The 21,259-nt window shown below is 49.5% G+C and overlaps 1 long non-coding RNA gene across 1 annotated transcript; it reads right to left on the bottom strand.

Annotated features, from left to right (window-relative positions):
• Positions 1 to 13,802: 13,802 nt before the first annotated feature.
• LOC148378119 (uncharacterized) lies at positions 13,803 to 16,082 on the bottom strand. The gene is made up of 3 exons (XR_015856169.1): positions 15,922 to 16,082; positions 15,721 to 15,798; positions 13,803 to 13,884 (listed from the first exon to the last, which is right to left on the bottom strand). It is a non-coding gene; the product is annotated as an uncharacterized LOC148378119 (long non-coding RNA).
• Between the last annotated feature and the right edge of the window lie 5,177 nt (positions 16,083 to 21,259).

Here is a 21,259-nt window from a genome sequence, read left to right as displayed (position 1 = left end):
TGGGGCACATTGCCGGAGTTCCCCTTGGCTGATGTCGCGTGTCTGTCTACCTTCTCACTTTCAATGTCCAACATCTTCTGTTGAAGTGCTGACTTGGTCACTTTGATGTATTCTAACCACTGAGGAAAGGCTGCTGTCACATAAGCAGAATGCGAGAGCGTGCGTGGACGTGCGCGTTACCTTCTCGGCTAGGGTGAGAAGGGTCCTGGCGTGAATCACGACCACCTGCTCCTCGTTGGTGAGATTCTGCAAGAGCCCAAAGGCACAGCGTCAACAAGCTTCTTTCAGCGCAAAGCCTTCCAAAAGTCACATTTGAGCCGCCGAGTCTCGTGGAGTGCGAACATAAGGAGTTCGACATACACTTACGGCGTTATAGCCCAGGATGTCCAGCTTCTTCATCAGATCACTGATGACGATGTCCGGGGGAAAGGCGCAAGGAGCAATGTAAGGTGTTCTGGGACCTCGGGTTAAGGTTAGGGTTGCGAGGGACGCCTTACGTACGCTCACGCCCTCGGCCTCGCAGTAGATCTGCAAAGGGCTGAGGCCGTCTGGGAAACGGACTTGCAGAAACTTCAAGACGGGGGAGCGCCACTCCCTCTCCTGAAAGGCAGAGGCATGCATCCGTCCGTCCGTCCGTCCGTCCGTCACATCTCTGGCCTCAACACGCTTGTGCGAGTCTTCCCACCTCCAGCTCCAGGATGCGGAACTCAAGCAGTTCGTTTTGGTCTCGGATATCCTGGATGTGCTCTTTCAGACGCGCTTCTTCCGCCTCCATCCGCCTGACCTGAAAAGACAGTCAGACCTCATCTGCGGGGCTTCCCGACAGGTGTGACGCCAAGCGACTCCGCCCAGCGCCTTTCTTTCCGTCACCTTTTCGGCCAACTGCTGATTGCTCTCACGCAGCAGCTGCTTCTCCTCCACCCACTTGACATTCTAGAAGAGACAAACGCGTGGACAGCTTTGGAATGTTGTGTCATTTTCATCCACAAATTCTTTGGTTGACTGGAAAATGACATTTGCTTTTCTCCGCATTTTCCCAGCCACGTTCGGGGGGGGGGGGGGGGGGGGGTTGGTCCAGTAATGCCAGACGGATGAGTGACTGAAGAATGTAGCTATTTTGTCTGAGAAAAAGGTGTGCTCATTGATGAGCTTACCTGTCCTTGTTGCTTCAGCGCTGACTCCAGATCTGCTACTCTGCTTTGATAGTGACCCATTTCTACCATCAGCTTTTCTCTGGTCTGAAAGGAGGAGGAGGGAGGCTCCTCCTCCTCCTTTCAGACCAGAGAACACCCGAGGCTGGGTGAGAACGGGGAGGCTGCGACCCGGCCGGGGGTTGCGGGAAGGGGCGCCACCTTGATCTCCTTCTCGGCGTCGTAGTCCCCTTTCGCTGGTCTGGGCTAGCAGAGCGTAGGCTCGTTGCAGCGCTTGATATTCTTGCGTCAGCTGGCGGTAGCGAAGCTCCGCCTCTTCATGCACACACCAATGCAACACAGCACTAGTACCAGAATCAGTCAGACCGGCGACAAAGCACCCGCGACGCAAAGACGAGTCCGATTCCAGGCTGAAGAGGAATGTTTGGTGCCAATACGCTGGCAGAAATGGCGGGCTACCTCTTCGGGTTCCGTGTCGGGGGTTCTGTCGGTGTGAAAAGACAAGGACGATCCGTCCGAGTCCACCAACACGTCTTCGTCGTAGCCGTAAAATGTTTCGATGACCTGCGGGCGCGGAAGCAAACATCTCTCTGAACAAACTGAAGCGACACCTCACGATGAATCGACGAGAGGAACGATAGCGAGAAAAAGGCCATTTCATCTTGCGCAACACCAAGCAGCCGCAAACAAACAGACTCACCTTGCAGGACCTCACGCTTTGTTCCTCCTCAGAGATTCTCGACGTCGGTATCGTAGCAGCAAATCTCTCTCCTGTCGACACAAATAATCCGCCTTTGAGATTCTTTGGATGCAAAGGGAACGAACGGCTCCGGCGCAGAAACAAACGCGACTCACAATGACATTTCTGACATGAGCTCCTGTCTCCAGAGCCTGAAAAACACGTCACCGGCGATGATTGGAGGGACGCTCGTCTTTTCCAAAAGTGACAACTACAGGGTGTGTCAGGGTTTTCCAGATTATCTTTATCGTATCATTGTGTTGCTTTGACTTTGACTGCGACCTGTAATAAATAATATTATTTATCCCTTATTTATCCCTATCGCTTATCCCTTCCTACACAAAGTCGTAAAACACCCCTTGCTATGTTTTGACTAGAGGTCAAGGGCTTCCTCTATTCAATCCACTCTTACACCCACCCTGTTTCTCTTAATTAAAATGCTCGTGCAGGAGCCGAGAGTCAGACTTCATTCGTACAACGGATGGACTCTCCACCTGCAGGTGTCCAAAAGAACTTACTTGTCTCCCGTGTGGTTCTTGCAAAATAAGTTGGAGCGAGCGCAACTCTAACAGGGTGCATTTTGCCACTAGCTGCCTACGGACAATGACGTCGCGCTCGCGGCTCATGGTTGACGGGCTGAGCAGCCGGGCAAGTCCGTCGTTTTCAGCGCACAGCGAGTGGCAAAGGCGCTGACAAAACGGGAGCTTTGAGCTGCTGAAAACGGCAAAACAAGTCTAAAGCGTGTTCAAACGCGTGCGCACAATGCTCCTGCTTGAAAGGTCGGAATTTAAGGGGCCAATTTTTTGGATGGCGGCCGCCGGCCAAGCTTTGGACGGAAAAGGTTTCCTGGCGACAGCGAGCGAGCGCGGCGCTGCCGTACGTGCACCGAGTCGCCTGCCTGAAGACCTTGGACAAGTCGTCGATGATGTGCCGCTGCTCCACAACTTGAAGGAACTCCATTTCACCGTCCTGCTGGCCGCAACCGCGGTCCAGGTCATTGAGCGAACTAGGCCTTCTCTGTGGAACACAAATGCAGTGGACTCTGTTGGCACGCCGCCGTTGTCCGCGTCGACTTACCAAGCTTGCCATCTCCTCGTTCTCCTGGGTGACAAAGCGCACTTTGTTTTCAAGGCGACACAGCACCAGCGAGAGTTCTTCATTCTTCCTGCTCAGGCGTTTGTTTTTGTACAGGAGTGGCAGAAACTGGCTTTCTGTTTCTCTCAGTCGCTTTAGCTGCAAGCATGAAGTGCGGGATGTGAAAGACGCACAACACGCGGGCCAGAACGTATCCATTCCTTTTGCATCGGTTTGAACGGAATCGTGGCTTTGGCTCCCAATAAAAGACATCTACCAGGCAACCGACTCGCCGCGCCGCTCAACTAATAAGCAAGCGCAATGGGTGCCTCGCTGGATGGCGCGCATCAAACGTAGCGCAAACCTTCAAGCGTGCCGTCAATAAATTACCAGTTCATTGCGCTCTTCAGAAAGCAGGGCGTTTCGATCCTCCAGTTTCCTGATGACTGCGCTGAGCTCAGCGATTTTCAGATGAAACCGTCGCGTGTCCCGATCCTCCTGAGACTGAAAACGCCCCGCAACACACACACACAAGCACTCGTTCAAAGTTCAAAACTGTTTTTGTGCTACCTTCCTCCAGCAACGAACTAAGTCATGCGTACTGCAAGTGTGTGATGAGGTGGCTTACGCAATGAAGAGGATTGCTAGTAGCGGCGTTGACCCCACTTCCAGGGTAGTTTAGGCCCGCCCTTTGGGAATCCCTCAGGGCAGCGATCTGCTGCTCGGCAGCCTGAGTCTGCAGCTGAAGGCGGTGGACGTGGCCGGCCCCAGGGCTTCATCCAAAACACTAACCGCTCTGTCTTTCAGCTTGATCTCATCCGTCTGGATGTACAAACGGGGAGCGCTCAGGCAGGCGGGCAAACTCATTTGCCAGAATTGTGACAAAAACAAAGAGAGCAACCGGCCAATTTTTTTCTGGAATCGACTAGAACACCTTTGCTGTGACAAAAGCGAAGCGAGCAACCGGACATTTTCTTCTTGTGAAATAGAATAGAATAGAATGCCTTAGGTGTCATTGCACTGCAGGTATACAACGAAATTGGGAACATAGCCACGCACCGCGCATCTGATCAGTCCTACCAGTCGGCGGATCTCCCTCTCGCAGTCTCTCTTGGTTCGGCTCAGCTCCTCCCGATGCTGGTGATGAGCCGATCGGAGCTCGGCCGCTCGGGACTGCCAGGCCTGCTGGGCCGCTGCCAGGGCTTCTTCCGCGCTCCTGGTGGAGGCGACACCGCTCGGTCTCCCGACACCGCCGCGTCTCCTCCACCTCCGCCAGCAAAGCGCCCCCCCTCCTCACCTGAGCAGACATTGCGCCACACCGGGCCGTTGAGACCGCAACGGAGCGCCGCGACGCTTACTGGGGACAAGCTACACAATACGGTAGCGGCCGCATCGAAGCCCGACGTGGCGTGCGGATAGTCAGACACGGATAGAGCGGATCACCTTGTCCATGGAGCCGTCCCTCAGGCTGAGGACCAAGGCATTCAGTCGCTGGATCTCTCCATCTTTGATTTTGATCACTCTCATCAGCTCCATTTCATGCTGCCGCAGTAATGTCTCCCTGGTAATGGCTAACTCTTTCTGCTTCTCCTCATGGAGTTTGCTTTTGAGTTCCGTCATGGCGGCGGTGGCACGGTGGTGCTCCGCCCGCAGGTCCTGACTTCTCTCTCTCTCCAGACAGCTGACCTGACATGACTTAGACTTAGACAAACTTTATTGTCATCTTGTCTGCACATGGTGCATACAAAACGAAATTCCGTTGCATACGTCTTACAACAAAGTAGTGATATTGCAGTTGAATAGAAGTAACATATCCTATGAAAATATATATATATACATATATACTATATATATATATATATATATATATATTAAAAATAAGTATAAAGTGCAGCAGTGATAATTATGCAATAGTGCAAGTAGGCAAAACAGTATTCAAGAGTGTGCAGAGGAATGCTAAACCATGTATTAAACTTCTATTTAAAGGGTTTATACAAGTTCAGTAAAGTTGGTAGTGCGAGATAGTGCAAGATAGAGGTCCGTAGTGTCATAAAGTACAGTTCTGTGAATGTGTGATGCAGAGTTCAGTTTAGAGCTCAACAGTTCTAGTGTTCAACAGTCTGATGACAGCAGGGAAAAAGCTGTTGCAGAACCTGGTGGACCTGCAGCGGATGCTGCAAACCTCTTCCCAGAGGGCAGCAGGGAGAACAGTCCATGGTGGGGGTGTGATGGGTCATTGATGATGTTACGGGCACGGGACATGCAGCGCTGAGATGAAATGTCCTGAATGGAGGGAAGAGGAGCCCCTATGATCCTCTCTGCTGTCCTCACCACTCTCCTCACGTTCTTCCAATCGGAGGCGGTGCAGCCTCCACACCACACAGAGAGACAGCTTGTCAGAATGCTCTCTATGGTGCTCCTGTAGAACGTCCTCATGATGGGTGGGGGCAGGTGGGCTCTCCTCATCCTCCGCAGGAAGTACAAGCGCTTCTGTGCCCTCTTGACCAGTGCCGTAGTGTTCATAGTCCAGGTGAGGTCTTCTGTGATGTGGACCCCCAGGAATTTGGTGGTGCTGACCACCTCCACAGCTGAGCTGTTGATGATCAGTGGAGCGTGGTGAGGCTGTTTTTTCCTGAAGTCGACGATGATCTCCTTCATCTTCTCCTCATTCAGGATCAGGCTGTTTTCTCTGCACCAGCCCACCAGCTGCTCCACCTCCTCTCTGTAGTCCAGGTCGTTGTTGTCTCTGATGAGCCCCACCACCGTTGTGTCGTCTGCTGACTTCACGATGTGATTGGTGGTGAACCTGAGGACGCAGTCGTGTGTCATCAGGGTGCACAGCAGGGGGCTCAGGACGCAGCCCTGAAGGGAGCCTGTGCTGAGGGTGATGACATCAGAGGTGTTCTGTCCGACCCGGACTGACTGAGGTCTGTTGGTGAGGAAGTCTAGCAGCCAGTTGCGAAGGGGGGTGTTGAAGCCCAGGTGTTCCAATTTTCCTACCAGATGCTGTGGGATGATGGTGTTAAACGCTGAGCTGAAGTCCAGGAACAGCCTCCGCACATGGGTGTTCTTCTCCTCCAGGTGAGCCAGGCTCAGGTGAAGAACGGAGGAGATGGCGTCCTGAGTGGAGCGGTTTTGCCGGTCGGCAAACTGGAACGGGTCAAATAATAGGGGGAGTCTGGAAACGATGTGACCTTTAAGCAGCCTTTCGAAGCACTTCATCATAACCGGAGTCAGTGCAACAGGCCGGTAATCATTAAATGAGGTGATTTGAGGTTTCTTCGGCACCGGAATGATGGAGGCAGTCTTAAAGCACGCCGGCACTGTGGCTTGGCCCAGCGAGGTGTTAAAAATGTCTGTGATGACCCCAGCCAGATGACTTGCACATTCCCTGAACACACGCCCAGGAATGTTGTCGGGGCCAGGGGCCTTACAGGGGTTGACTCTCCTCAGGGTCTTCAACACATTGGCGGAGTCAAGGCAGAGTACCTCCTCTTCCTGATGGGGGACAGTTTTAACTGCTGGAGTGCCGTTTAGTGCCTCGAACCTCCCAAAGAAATTATTTAGACCATTTAGAAAGTCAGCATCAACTACACCCACCGGGGGGGGGGAGGGTGAGTTGTAGTCTGTAATCGCCCGTATGCCTTGCCACATACTCCTGATGTTTTTGACGTCGTGGAAACGATCCTGAAATTTTCGACTGCGGTCTCGCTTCGCTATCCTGATGGCACGGTTCAAGTTGGCTCTCGCTGTCCTCAGTGTCTCCTTGTCGCCAGACTTGAAGGCAGAGTTCCGCGCTCGTAGCGTTTGACGTACCTCCTCAGTCATCCAGGGTCGTTGGTTGCCCCGGGTGATGATATTCTTAGTGGTGCTGACGTCCTCGGTGCATTTGTTGATGTAGGCTGACACAGTCATGGCACACGCATGTCTAATCTACATCGGGAAAACTGGGAGGGAGGGAGGCAGGCAGGGAGGCAGGCAGGGAGGCAGGCAGGGAGGCAGGCAGTGTCTGTCTGTTGAGGTTTTCACCTTGTTCTTCTCCTGCTGAAGTTCTAACTGGACGTCCATCAGTTTGGTTCTCAGCTCGTCATTGGCGGCCTGAAGGGCGTCCGTTCGCTCCGCCTTGGCCCGCCCTGCCGGAGCTCGTTTGGACATCTCTTACTCGAGTCTCGCCCGGTCGTCAGTCAGAGATCACAACATTTGTACCTGGAGAGCACAAACGCAGCGCTGTTTTCCACTGGCTTCGAACTCAACTTCAATCGGTACCGTAACTTACAACATCATAAACATAGAACTAGCTTGACTTATTCATTGAATAAATGCATTTGGTTCTTCAAAACTGCATCACGCAACATAGCGTGACCGAGACGGCCGTTATCCACCTGCGTGAAGTTATTTGGTGAAATGAATGAGATGTTTAAGACACCATCGTTCTGTCTCTATGTAGATGAAGGGAAATAATCGATTGCTGAAGGTCCAAAGGTGTTGTGATAAACAAATAAACATATTAGTGATTAGTGACATATTTGTGATAAACATATTAGGCAGGATAATCACATATGTTAACGTGACTGCCCACACTGTATTTATTTATGGTTATTTGTTAAATCGAGTACTGTTAGACATGAAATAGGAAGTGTTTAACATAAATGGAAGACGAAAGGGGTACTCACCATTGTAGCTCCTGCTGGTCAATGATACGAGCCTCTTCTTGCAGTGGAAAACATACAGCCAACAAACACTGTGGAACCTAAAGGAATGAAATTAAACATTAACATTTAGCCTCAACCAACATTCACAGATACAACGCAACGCAAACTACACAAACGTAAATCTTTTTAAACACAATGAGTTGTACTTACCGTGTACGCTCTAGACGGTCCACTTGCAAGCAGAAAATAAAGATATTTCTGTTGATAATCGTCGTGTTTGTATCCGGTGTCTCGCTCAAGGCCATTGCGCCCACAGATTTGAATTTTGGCGAGAGTTCAGCCTATTGACGTCATTTCCGCGGTGTAATACCCGCATATCTGAAACGGCAAAGTTAAGAGTAGAGTTAAATAAAGTTTTTAGTCAACGCAATAATTTACAACCGTTGACCAGTCGAAATAATCGTCGAAATTTGGCGTCTGTGGCTGGAAGCAGACGCCGAGTTCGACATTCCTCCCAAACGCCACACTCCCTCGCTTTTCAGGGCTAAAAAAAAACAGTTGTAATTACCTTGTACGCTCTAGACGGTCAAGTTGCAAGCTGAAAACAAAAATATTTGCCTTGTTAGTCATCGTGTTACTAACCGCTGTGTCTTGTTTGCCAGAACTGCCGCTTTCCTACTTCCTGTTGCAAGCCACGCCCACGGATTATAATTTTGCCGTGAGTTCCGCCTATTGACGTCATGTCCGCGTCACATGACTGCGACGTAATATTATCTAAAACTGTTTGTGCGGTATTGTGTTGTTCTGTGCGGTATTGTGTTATTCTGTGCGGCGTCGTGTTGTTCTGTGCGGCGTCGTGTTGTTCAGTGCGACGTCGTGTTGTTCAGTGCGGCATGGTGTTGTTCAGTGCGGCATGGTGTTGTTCAGTGCGGCATGGTGTTGTTCAGTGCGGCATAATGTTGTTCAGTGCGGCATAATGTTGTTCAGTGCGGCATGGTGTTGTTCAGTGCGGCATGGTGTTGTTCAGTGCGGCATGGTGTTGTTCAGTGCGGCATAATGTTGTTCAGTGCGCCATAATGTTGTTCAGTGCGGCATGGTGTTGTTCAGTGCGGGATGGTGTTGTTCAGTGCAGGATGGTGTTGTTCAGTGCGGCATGGTGTTGTTCAATGCGGCATGGTGTTGTTCAGTGCGGGATGGTGTTGTTCAGTGCGGCATGGTGTTGTTCAGTGCGGCATAATGTTGTTCAGTGCGGCATGGTGTTGTTCAGTGCGGCATGGTGTTGTTCAGTGCGGCATGGTGTTGTTCAGTGCGGCATGGTGTTGTTCAGTGCGGAATGGTGTTGTTCAGTGCGGCATGGTGTTGTTCAGTCCGGGATGGTGTTGTTCAATGCGGGATCGTGTTGTTCAGTGCGGGGTGGTGTTGTTCAGTGCGGGATGGTGTTGTTCAGTGCGGCATGGTGTTGTTCAATGCGGCATGGTGTTGTTCAGTGCGGGATGGTGTTGTTCATTGCGGCATAGTGTTGTTCAGTGCGGCATGGTGTTGTTCAGTGCGGCATGGTGTTGTTCAGTGCGGCATGGTGTTGTTCACTGCGGCATAATGTTGTTCAGTGCGGCATGGTGTTGTTCAGTGTGGAAAGGTGTTGTTCAGTGCAGGATGGTGTTGTTCAGTGCGGCATGGTGTTGTTCAATGCAGGATCGTGTTGTTCAGTGCAGCATAATGTTGTTCAGTGCAGCATGGTGTTGTTCAGTGCGGCATGGTGTTGTTCAATGCGGCATGGTGTTGTTCACTGCGGGATGGTGTTGTTCAATGCGGGATCGTGTTGTTCAGTGCGGCATAATGTTGTTCAGTGCAGCATGGTGTTGTTCAGTGCGGCATGGTGTTGTTCAGTGCGACATAATGTTGTTTAGTGCGGCATAATGTTGTTCAGTGCGGCATAATGTTGTTCAGTGCGGCATGGTGTTGTTCAGTGCGGCATGGTGTTGTTCAGTGCGGCATGGTGTTGTTCAGTGCAGGATGGTGTTGTTCAGTGCGGCATGGTGTTGTTCAATGCGGCATGGTGTTGTTCAGTGCGGGATGGTGTTGTTCAGTGCAGGATGGTGTTGTTCAGTGCGGCATGGTGTTGTTCAGTGCGGAATGGTGTTGTTCAGTGCGGCATGGTGTTGTTCAGTGCGGCATGGTGTTGTTCAGTGCAGGATGGTGTTGTTCGATGCGGGATCGTGTTGTTCAGTGCGGCATGGTGTTGTTCAGTGCGGCATGGTGTTGTTCAGTGCGGCATAATGTTGTTCAGTGCGGCATGGTGTTGTTCAGTGCGGCATGGTGTTGTTCAGTGCGGCATGGTGTTGTTCAGTGCGGCATGGTGTTGTTCAGTGCGGCATAATGTTGTCCAGTTTGCCATAATGTTGTTCAGTGCGGCATGGTGTTGTTTAGTGCGGGATGGTGTTGTTCAGTGCAGGATGGTGTTGTTCAGTGCGGCATGGTGTTGTTCAATGCGGCATGGTGTTGTTCAGTGCGGGATGGTGTTGTTCTGTGCGGCATGGTGTTGTTCAGTGCGGCATAATGTTGTTCAGTGCGGCATGGTGTTGTTCAGTGCGGCATGGTGTTGTTCAGTGCGGCATGGTGTTGTTCAGTGCGGCATGGTGTTGTTCAGTGCGGAATGGTGTTGTTCAGTGCGGCATGGTGTTGTTCAGTGCGGGATGGTGTTGTTCAATGCGGGATCATGTTGTTCAGTGCGGGGTGGTGTTGTTCAGTGCAGGATGGTGTTGTTCAGTGCAGGATGGTGTTGTTCAGTGCGGCATGGTGTTGTTCAATGCAGGATCGTGTTGTTCAGTGCAGCATAATGTTGTTCAGTGCAGCATGGTGTTGTTCAGTGCGGCATGGTGTTGTTCAATGCGGCATGGTGTTGTTCAGTGCGGGATGGTGTTGTTCAGTGCGGCATGGTGTTTTTCAGTGCGGCATAATGTTGTTCAGTGCGGCATGGTGTTGTTCAGTGCGGCATGGTGTTGTTCAGTGCAGGATGGTGTTGTTCAGTGCGGCATGGTGTTGTTCAATGCAGGATCGTGTTGTTCAGTGCAGCATAATATTGTTCAGTGCAGCATGGTGTTGTTCAGTGCGGCATGGTGTTGTTCAATGCGGCATGGTGTTGTTCACTGCGGGATGGTGTTGTTCAATGCGGGATCGTGTTGTTCAGTGCGGCATAATGTTGTTCAGTGCAGCATGGTGTTGTTCAGTGCGGCATGGTGTTGTTCAGTGCGACATAATGTTTAGTGCGGCATAATGTTGTTCAGTGCGGCATAATGTTGTTCAGTGCGGCATGGTGTTGTTCAGTGCGGCATGGTGTTGTTCAGTGCGGCATGGTGTTGTTCAGTGCAAGATGGTGTTGTTCAGTGCGGCATGGTGTTTAATGCGGCATGGTGTTGTTCAGTGCGGGATGGTGTTGTTCAGTGCAGGATGGTGTTGTTCAGTGCGGCATGGTGTTGTTCAGTGCGGAATGGTGTTGTTCAGTGCGGCATGGTGTTGTTCAGTGCGGCATGGTGTTGTTCAGTGCAGGATGGTGTTGTTCAATGCGGGATCGTGTTGTTCAGTGCGGCATGGTGTTGTTCAGTGCAGCATGGTGTTGTTCAGTGCGGCATAATGTTGTTCAGTGCGGCATGGTGTTGTTCAGTGCGGCATGGTGTTGTTCAGTGCGGCATGGTGTTGTTCAGTGCGGCATGGTGTTGTTCAGTGCGGCATAATGTTGTCCAGTGCGCCATAATGTTGTTCAGTGCGGCATGGTGTTGTTTAGTGCGGGATGGTGTTGTTCAGTGCAGGATGGTGTTGTTCAGTGCGGCATGGTGTTGTTCAATGCGGCATGGTGTTGTTCAGTGCGGGATGGTGTTGTTCAGTGCGGCATGGTGTTGTTCAGTGCGGCATAATGTTGTTCAGTGCGGCATGGTGTTGTTCAGTGCGGCATGGTGTTGTTCAGTGCGGCATGGTGTTGTTCAGTGCGGCATGGTGTTGTTCAGTGCGGAATGGTGTTGTTCAGTGCGGCATGGTGTTGTTCAGTGCGGGATGGTGTTGTTCAATGCGGGATCGTGTTGTTCAGTGCGGGGTGGTGTTGTTAAGTGCAGGATGGTGTTGTTCAGTGCAGGATGGTGTTGTTCAGTGCGGCATGGTGTTGTTCAATGCGGCATGGTGTTGTTCAGTGCAGGATGGTGTTGTTCAGTGCGGGATGGTGTTGTTCAGTGCGTTATAATGTTGTTCAGTGCGGCATGGTGTTGTTCAGTGCAGCGTAATGTTGTTCAGTGCGGCATGGTGTTGTTCAGTGCGGAATGGTGTTGTTCAGTGCGGCATGGTGTTGTTCAGTGCGGGATGGTGTTGTTCAGTGCGGCATGGTGTTGCTCAGTGCGGCATGGTGTTGTTCAGTGCGGGATGGTGTTGTTCATTGCGGCATGGTGTTGTTCAGTGCGGCATGGTGTTGTTCAGTGCGGCATGGTGTTGTTCAGTGCGGCATAATGTTGTTCAGTGCGCCATAATGTTGTTCAGTGCGGCATGGTGTTGTTCAGTGCGGGATGGTGTTGTTCAGTGCAGGATGGTGTTGTTCAGTGCGGCATGGTGTTGTTCAATGCGGGATCATGTTGTTCAGTGCGGCATGGTGTTGTTCAGTGCGGCATAATGTTGTTCAGTGCGGCATAATGTTGTTCAGTGCGGCATAATGTTGTTCAGTGCGGCATAATGTTGTTCAGTGCGGCATAATGTTGTTCAGTGCGGGATGGTGTTGTTCATTGCAGCATGGTGTTGTTCAGTGCGGCATGGTGTTGTTCAGTGCGGCATGGTGTTGTTCAGTGCGGGATGGTGTTGTTCAGTGCAGGATGGTGTTGTTCAGTGCGGCATGGTGTTGTTCAGTGCGGCATGGTGTTGTTCATTTCGGCATAATGTTGTTCAGTGCGGTATAATGTTGTTTAGTGCGGCATGGTGTTGTTCAGTGCGGGATGGTGTTGTTCAGTGCGTTATAATGTTGTTCAGTGCGGCATGGTGTTGTTCAGTGCGGCATGGTGTTGTTCAGTGCGGCATGGTGTTGTTCAGTGCGGCATAATGTTGTTCAGTGCGGCATAATGTTGTTCAGTGCGGCATGGTGTTGTTCAGTGCGGGATGGTGTTGTTCAGTGCGGGATGGTGTTGTTCAGTGCGGTATGGTGTTCAATGCGGAATGGTGTTGTTCAGTGCAGGATGGTGTTGTTCAGTGCGGCATGGTGTTGTTCAGTGCGGCATAATGTTGTTTAGTGCGGCATGGTGTTGTTCAGTGCGGGATGGTGTTGTTCAGTGCGTTATAATGTTGTTCAGTGCGGCATGGTGTTGTTCAGTGCAGCGTAATGTTGTTCAGTGCGGCATGGTGTTGTTCAGTGCGGAATGGTGTTGTTCAGTGCGGCATGGTGTTGTTCAGTGCGGCATGGTGTTGTTCAGTGCAGCGTAATGTTGTTCAGTGCGGGATGGTGTTGTTCAGTGCGGCATGGTGTTCAATGCGGAATGGTGTTGTTCAGTGCAGGATGGTGTTGTTCAGTGCGGCATGGTGTTGTTCAGTGCGGCATAATGTTGTTCAGTGCGGCATGGTGTTGTTCAGTGCGGCATGGTGTTGTTCAGTGCGGCATGGTGTTGTTCAGTGCGGCATAATGTTGTTCAGTGCGGCATGGTGTTGTTCAGTGCGGCATGGTGTTGTTCAGTGCGGCATAATGTTCAGTGCGGCATAATGTTGTTCAGTGCGGCATGGTGTTGTTCAGTGCGGGATGGTGTTGTTCAGTGCAGGATGGTGTTGTTCAGTGCGGCATGGTGTTCAGTGCGGGATGGTGTCTTTCAGTGCGGCATGGTGTCGTTCAGTGCGGCATGGTGTCTTTCAGTGCGGCATGGTGTCGTTCAGTGAGGCATGGTGTTGTTCAGTGCGGCATGGTGTTGTTTAGTGCGGCATGGTGTTGTTCAGTGCGGGATGGTGTTGTTCAGTGTGGCATGGTGTTCAGTGCGGCATGGTGTTGTTCAGTGCGGTATCGTGTTGTTCAGTGCGGTATCGTGTTTCTCAGTGCGGTATCGTGTTTTTCAGTGCAGTATCGTTGTGTTGTTCGTATTGTGTTTAACACTTAGCCTCTAACACTTAGCCTCTAACACTTAGCCTCTAGCATCTAGAAGGTAAATAAATAGGAAGGAAGGACTCACCGGTGACGTCTTCGCCCACGTCCAAGCGTTGTACTTTGTATTTTCATCCTTCTGACAGTGGAAAACATAGCCAACAAACACCGTGGAACCTAAACGAATGAAAGAAAACTATCATTTGGCCACAACCAACATTCACAGATACAACACAATGTGACGTGCGGGGTTGAGGTTAAAGGTTGAGTGCAGGGCCCTCGTTTTAAACTACTTTTTTGAAAAGGATTGGGAACAAGTAAGACGTATTTAATTTATTTAATGGGAAGTAGTAAGAGCTATTGAATTTAATCTATGTATTATATTCTATTGTATTGTATTCTGTTGTATTCTTTTGGATTGTATTCACACTAACCCCACTAAAACTTCAGCCCACAAAAACTCGCCTCTGGCGCCTAGCCTCTGGCACTTAGCCTCTAACACTTAGCCTTTAACACTTAGCCTTTAACACTTAGCCTTTAACACTTAGCCTAGAAGGTGAATAAATAGGGTTAAAGGTTGAGTGAAGGGACCTCGTTTTAAACTACTTTTTTGTAAAGGAGTGGGAACAAGTAAGACGTATTTAATTTATTTAATGGGAAGTAGTAAGACTTATTAAATTTATTTAATCTACTTTTCTTCCCAGGCAAAATTTGATGTGCTGCAATTCCAAATTTCCAAAGTGAATGAAGGAATGAAGTCCTTTAAATTATGATTTTGTATAAATACTAGGCATTAACACAAAATCGACGGCACAAAATGGGCAGACTTTACTTGTTTGAAAAGGACTGGTTACAAGACAGACTTTTTTAATTTATTTAATGGGAAGAAGACTTATTTAGTTTAATTGATCTATTTTTGTTCCCTGCCAAAATTCGATTTGCTGCAATTCCAAATTTCCAAAGTGAATGAAGGAAAGAAGTCGTTTAAATTATGATTTTGTTTAAATACTAGGCATAGACACAAAATCTACGGCACAAAATGGGCAGACTTTACTTGTTTGAAGAGGACTGGTTACAAGACAGACTTTTCTGATTTATTTAATGGGAAGAGGACTTATTTAGTTTATTTAATCTATTTTTGTTCCCTGGCAAAATTGGATTTGCTGAAATTGTATTTTGCCAAATCTCGATTTGAGACCTGATAGGAAGTATTAAACGCTTAGTTAAATCAATACAAGTTGGTAATAAGAGCGAGTAATGTTGGTTGAACCGATGAATGAAGGTTGAAAGCAATTTAAATTATGACTTTGTATAAATACTAGATATTAACAGAACATCTACTGCGCAAAATGGGCAGAGTTTACTTGTTTGAGAAGGAGTGGCTTATTCAAAACTAAGATTTATGTAATCTGTTTGTTCCCAGGCAAAATTGGATGTGATGCAATTCCAAATTTCACCACATGATGGTGCCCAATTTTGACTTCATAGGACATATTAAACACTTAGCTTGTTATTATGTTCAAGGTAATCAGATTTGTTTATCATTCTAATGGCCTCTTCAAAACTATTCTGGATTACTACTTTGGATCTATTCTACATTACTTGGCAACAACATACTCTGTAACAGATTGGGCAGTATAATCACATATGTTAACTTGAGAGTGCCCACACTCAATCTACTTATCGTGATGTGTTAAATCAATTACTGTTAGACATTATTTGTCTGATAATCTACCAAATCTTTGAATTGAAGAATTTGTGATTTAATTAATAGCTTGTTCAGGGTAATCAGACTTGTATATAATTCTAATGGCCTTCTTTTGAAAACTATTCTGAATTACAACTTTGGATCTTATATTACTTTGCAACAATCTACTCGGTGACAGATTAGGCAGTATAATCACATATGTTAACTTCAGTGCCCACACTGTATTTATTTATGGTTATTTGTTAAATCAAGTACTGTTAGACATGAAATAGGAAGTGTTTAACATAAATGTTATGGCTACTCACCATTGTAGCTCGCTCCTGGTCAATGATATGAGCCTCTTCTTGCAGTGGAAAACTTGCAGCCAACAAACACCGTGGAACCTAAAGGAATGAAATTAAACATTAACATTTCGCCCGGACCAACATTCACACGTACAACGCAACGCGGCTACACTTCTGCTATTACAAACGTAAATCTCCTTAAACACAACGAGTGTTACTTACCGTGTACGCTCTAGGCAAAATTGGATGTGATGCAATTCCAAATCTATCTGAAACGGCAGTTAAAAGTAGAGTTACATCAAGTTTTCTTTTTTAATCAACACAATCATTTACAACCGTTGACCAGAAAGAATCGTCGAAATTCGACGTCCCCCACAAACGCCACGCTCACTCGCTTTTCAGGGCAACAAAAGTACTTCTTTTTAAAAACGATGAGTTGTACTTACCGTGTACGCTCTGGACGGTCCAGTTGCAAGCAGAAAATAAAAATATTTCTCTTGTTAGTCGTATGTTACCATCCGCTGTGTCTTTGTCAACATCGCCGCCATTTTCCTACTTCCTGCTGCGAGCCACGCCCACGGATTTAAATTTGGGCGGAAGCTCTTTCCATTGGCGTCGTTTTCGCGTATAGCAAATCCGATTGGTTGGGAAGGGGGCACGGTTATGCAGCCGAGGAGTCCTGTGATCGGTGGGATGTAAAGTAGGCGTCGACGTCACGTCCGCGTCACGTGACCACGACGTGGCAGACGTCAAATAGCAACCGCTGTTTTGTTTAGTAGACTTACAGTTGTTATGCATTGACATAATGGCGCACACACCAAATAGATTTAAATAAATTAAATAATTCTTCTGCCCACTCTCTTTTAAACAAGTTAACTCTCCCCGCGGATTTGAATTCCGGCGAAAGTTACGCCCATCGACGTCACGTATGTCACGTGACCACGACGTGGCAGATGTCATATAGCAACCGCTGTTTTGTTTAGTAGATTTACAGTTGTTATGCATTGGCATAATGGTGTGCACTCAAAATAGATTTAAATAAATTAAATATTTCTTCTGCCTACTCCCTTTTAAACAAGTTAACTCTGCCCACGTCCATTGACGTCTTGTCTGCGTCACGTGACCACGACGTAGCGACGTCATATAGTAACCGCTGTTTTGACCAGTAGACTTAGTTATTATGCGTTGACATAATGGCGCACTGGTTAGCATGGCCACCTCTTAAGCATGATGATGCGGGTTCGACGCCTGATCAATGTTAGCATGGAGTGAGCTGAAGTGCATGGCGCTGAAGATTTGAATCTTTGAAATGCGCTGAGGTCTGACATATCAGGCAGAATGGTTTGCCATCACGTTCAACAAAAAATAGAAACTTTCCCACTCTGATTAAAACGTCCTGTGTTCATCTACGTATTTTCGTTTTGCTGTGCATCTTTTCCCTGCCATTTCGAGAGCCCAATTGACACTCATAGTTTAAAGAAATGTGTTTGCCCATCCTACTTTGTGGAATTTCACCACATGCGCTTTTGACCAAAATACCAAATTGAACTCAAGTGAAGCCAACACGCACAACCCCCCCCCCCCCCACACACACACACACACACACACACACAAATGTTGATATGAACATAAAAGAGCCGCATGCGGTTCGGGAGTTGCGGCTTGGCCAAACCTGTACTATACAACTTTATTTGTATAAAATTTTCACAACAGCTGTCACACAAACAAAGCGGGAAAAACCGAAGACGTGCGTGTTCCGCCCACGCTGGATTTATTTGCACCTTTGAAAAGACACCGTATTGCCGCAGATGTGGCAAAGAGTACTTTTGGGCATCTGAGACGGAAGGATGTCCAAAGCATCACGTCACCTGCTCTGGTAGGCATGGTGGTGGGACGTTGAGGTCAACCGCTTTGGGGTTGGCTGACTCTTTGATCGCAGGATGCCACACACTTGAAGACAGAAGCAGAAAAGCAGAGCTAAATGCAAAATGTACTCACCGGTGATTCCAATTTTTTTCCCCCCTGAAGAAACAGCTGGACGGGTGGCCCCGGCTGGCCAGTGGGACTCTTGTTATTCTGACCCTTTTTAGTGCGCGTTTGGGGCAACAACCGTTTTTTGTGGCGCTCTCTTCTGGTTCAAAAGTGCCCTGCATGTGAATTTGCTTTTCCTGCCTTCTGATTGGATGAGCGCCGGTGTGACGCGGTGCCTCTGTCACCGTGGCGGGGGGTATACGTTGGCATCGGAGCGTCTGCCAACGTCTGAGACCGGCTGGCAGTGTATCGGAGGTGTCGAGTGCGGTGCCGCTGGAGCTCACTCACCAGCTGGTGTTAGGGCCACAGAATGAAGGCCAAGGAGAAGAATAGAAAGAGAAACAGAAACTTCTCCTCCAATTGTTTGATTTGTCTCTTCTGAGCTTCGATGAATTCTTTCAGCTCTTTGTTCCTCTAGGACGGACAAATGGAAAGTGGCATTCAAAAGCCAGTAAGCGTGCAAGTAAGTGCCGGGCTGGCTTTGGGCCCTTACCTGTTGCGCGCTGTGCAGCAGATCCATTCTCTCTTGGAGGATGCAAGCGTCGCGCTCCCTCAACTCGCACATCAGGGCTCGCTTCCATTGGTCCACGGCGCTCCTAAGCTCTTCTCTCTGATCCGCCGTCAGCACGTCATTCACGCCAGCGTGGCTGGCTTTTTCGCCGTCCGTGGCGGGGCAGTCCCGCTGCGGTAGCGCCTCGTACAACATGGCCTCCAGCTCCAGGATCCTCTGGGCCGCAATCCTCGTCCATCAGTGGTCCGGCGGGAGATTTGAGGGCGGCTTACCTTATGAGCCTGGTCCATGGAACACTTCCTGAAGTCCAACTCTTCATCCAGGTAGCCCTTCTGCTTGCAGAACATATCCTAGCACAGCTCAAGGTCAGAATTGTTGGGGCACATTGCCGGAGTTCCCCTTGGCTGATGTCGCGTGTCTGTCTACCTTCTCACTTTCAATGTCCAACATCTTCTGTTGAAGTGCTGACTTGGTCACTTTGATGTATTCTAACCACTGAGGAAAGGCTGCTGTCACATAAGCAGAATGCGAGAGCGTGCGTGGACGTGCGCGTTACCTTCTCGGCTAGGGTGAGAAGGGTCCTGGCGTGAATCACGACCACCTGCTCCTCGTTGGTGAGATTCTGCAAGAGCCCAAAGGCACAGCGTCAACAAGCTTCTTTCAGCGCAAAGCCTTCCAAAAGTCACATTTGAGCCGCCGAGTCTCGTGGAGTGCGAACATAAGGAGTTCGACATACACTTACGGCGTTATAGCCCAGGATGTCCAGCTTCTTCATCAGATCACTGATGACGATGTCCGGGGGAAAGGCGCAAGGAGCAATGTAAGGTGTTCTGGGACCTCGGGTTAAGGTTAGGGTTGCGAGGGACGCCTTACGTACGCTCACGCCCTCGGCCTCGCAGTAGATCTGCAAAGGGCTGAGGCCGTCTGGGAAACGGACTTGCAGAAACTTCAAGACGGGGGAGCGCCACTCCCTCTCCTGAAAGGCAGAGGCATGCATCCGTCCGTCCGTCCGTCCGTCCGTCCGTCACATCTCTGGCCTCAACACGCTTGTGCGAGTCTTCCCACCTCCAGCTCCAGGATGCGGAACTCAAGCAGTTCGTTTTGGTCTCGGATATCCTGGATGTGCTCTTTCAGACGCGCTTCTTCCGCCTCCATCCGCCTGACCTGAAAAGACAGTCAGACCTCATCTGCGGGGCTTCCCGACAGGTGTGACGCCAAGCGACTCCGCCCAGCGCCTTTCTTTCCGTCACCTTTTCGGCCAACTGCTGATTGCTCTGACGCAGCAGCTGCTTCTCCTCCACCCACTTGACATTCTAGAAGAGACAAACGCGTGGACAGCTTTGGAATGTTGTGTCATTTTCATCCACAAATTCTTTGGTTGACTGGAAAATGACATTTGCTTTTCTCCGCATTTTCCCAGCCACGTTCGGGGGGGGGGGGTTGGTCCAGTAATGCCAGACGGATGAGTGACTGAAGAATGTAGCTATTTTGTCTGAGAAAAAGGTGTGCTCATTGATGAGCTTACCTGTCCTTGTTGCTTCAGCGCTGACTCCAGATCTGCTACTCTGCTTTGATAGTGACCCATTTCTACCATCAGCTTTTCTCTGGTCTGAAAGGAGGAGGAGGGAGGCTCCTCCTCCTCCTTTCAGACCAGAGAACACCCGAGGCTGGGTGAGAACGGGGAGGCTGCGACCCGGCCGGGGGTTGCGGGAAGGGGCGCCACCTTGATCTCCTTCTCGGCGTCGTAGTCCCCTTTCGCTGGTCTGGGCTAGCAGAGCGTAGGCTCGTTGCAGCGCTTGATATTCTTGCGTCAGCTGGCGGTAGCGAAGCTCCGCCTCTTCATGCACACACCAATGCAACACAGCACTAGTACCAGAATCAGTCAGACCGGCGACAAAGCACCCGCGACGCAAAGACGAGTCCGATTCCAGGCTGAAGAGGAATGTTTGGTGCCAATACGCTGGCAGAAATGGCGGGCTACCTCTTCGGGTTCCGTGTCGGGGGTTCTGTCGGTGTGAAAAGACAAGGACGATCCGTCCGAGTCCACCAACACGTCTTCGTCGTAGCCGTAAAATGTTTCGATGACCTGCGGGCGCGGAAGCAAACATCTCTCTGAACAAACTGAAGCGACACCTCACGATGAATCGACGAGAGGAACGATAGCGAGAAAAAGGCCATTTCATCTTGCGCAACACCAAGCAGCCGCAAACAAACAGACTCACCTTGCAGGACCTCACGCTTTGTTCCTCCTCAGAGATTCTCGACGTCGGTATCGTAGCAGCAAATCTCTCTCCTGTCGACACAAATAATCCGCCTTTGAGATTCTTTGGATGCAAAGGGAACGAACGGCTCCGGCGCAGAAACAAACGCGACTCACAATGACATTTCTGACATGAGCTCCTGTCTCCAGAGCCTGAAAAACACGTCACCGGCGATGATTGGAGGGACGCTCGTCTTTTCCAAAAGTGACAACTACAGGGTGTGTCAGGGTTTTCCAGATTATCTTTATCGTATCATTGTGTTGCTTTGACTTTGACTGCGACCTGTAATAAATAATATTATTTATCCCTTATTTATCCCTATCGCTTATCCCTTCCTACACAAAGTCGTAAAACACCCCTTGCTATGTTTTGACTAGAGGTCAAGGGCTTCCTCTATTCAATCCACTCTTACACCCACCCTGTTTCTCTTAATTAAAATGCTCGTGCAGGAGCCGAGAGTCAGACTTCATTCGTACAACGGATGGACTCTCCACCTGCAGGTGTCCAAAAGAACTTACTTGTCTCCCGTGTGGTTCTTGCAAAATAAGTTGGAGCGAGCGCAACTCTAACAGGGTGCATTTTGCCACTAGCTGCCTACGGACAATGACGTCGCGCTCGCGGCTCATGGTTGACGGGCTGAGCAGCCGGGCAAGTCCGTCGTTTTCAGCGCACAGCGAGTGGCAAAGGCGCTGACAAAACGGGAGCTTTGAGCTGCTGAAAACGGCAAAACAAGTCTAAAGCGTGTTCAAACGCGTGC

Source organism: Syngnathus floridae, unplaced genomic scaffold (genome assembly GCF_059516105.1).
Source record: "Syngnathus floridae isolate MCC-2025c unplaced genomic scaffold, RoL_Sflo_1.0 HiC_scaffold_64, whole genome shotgun sequence".
Lineage (NCBI taxonomy): Eukaryota > Metazoa > Chordata > Actinopteri > Syngnathiformes > Syngnathidae > Syngnathus > Syngnathus floridae.
This window is presented reverse-complemented; position numbering and strand designations above follow the sequence as displayed.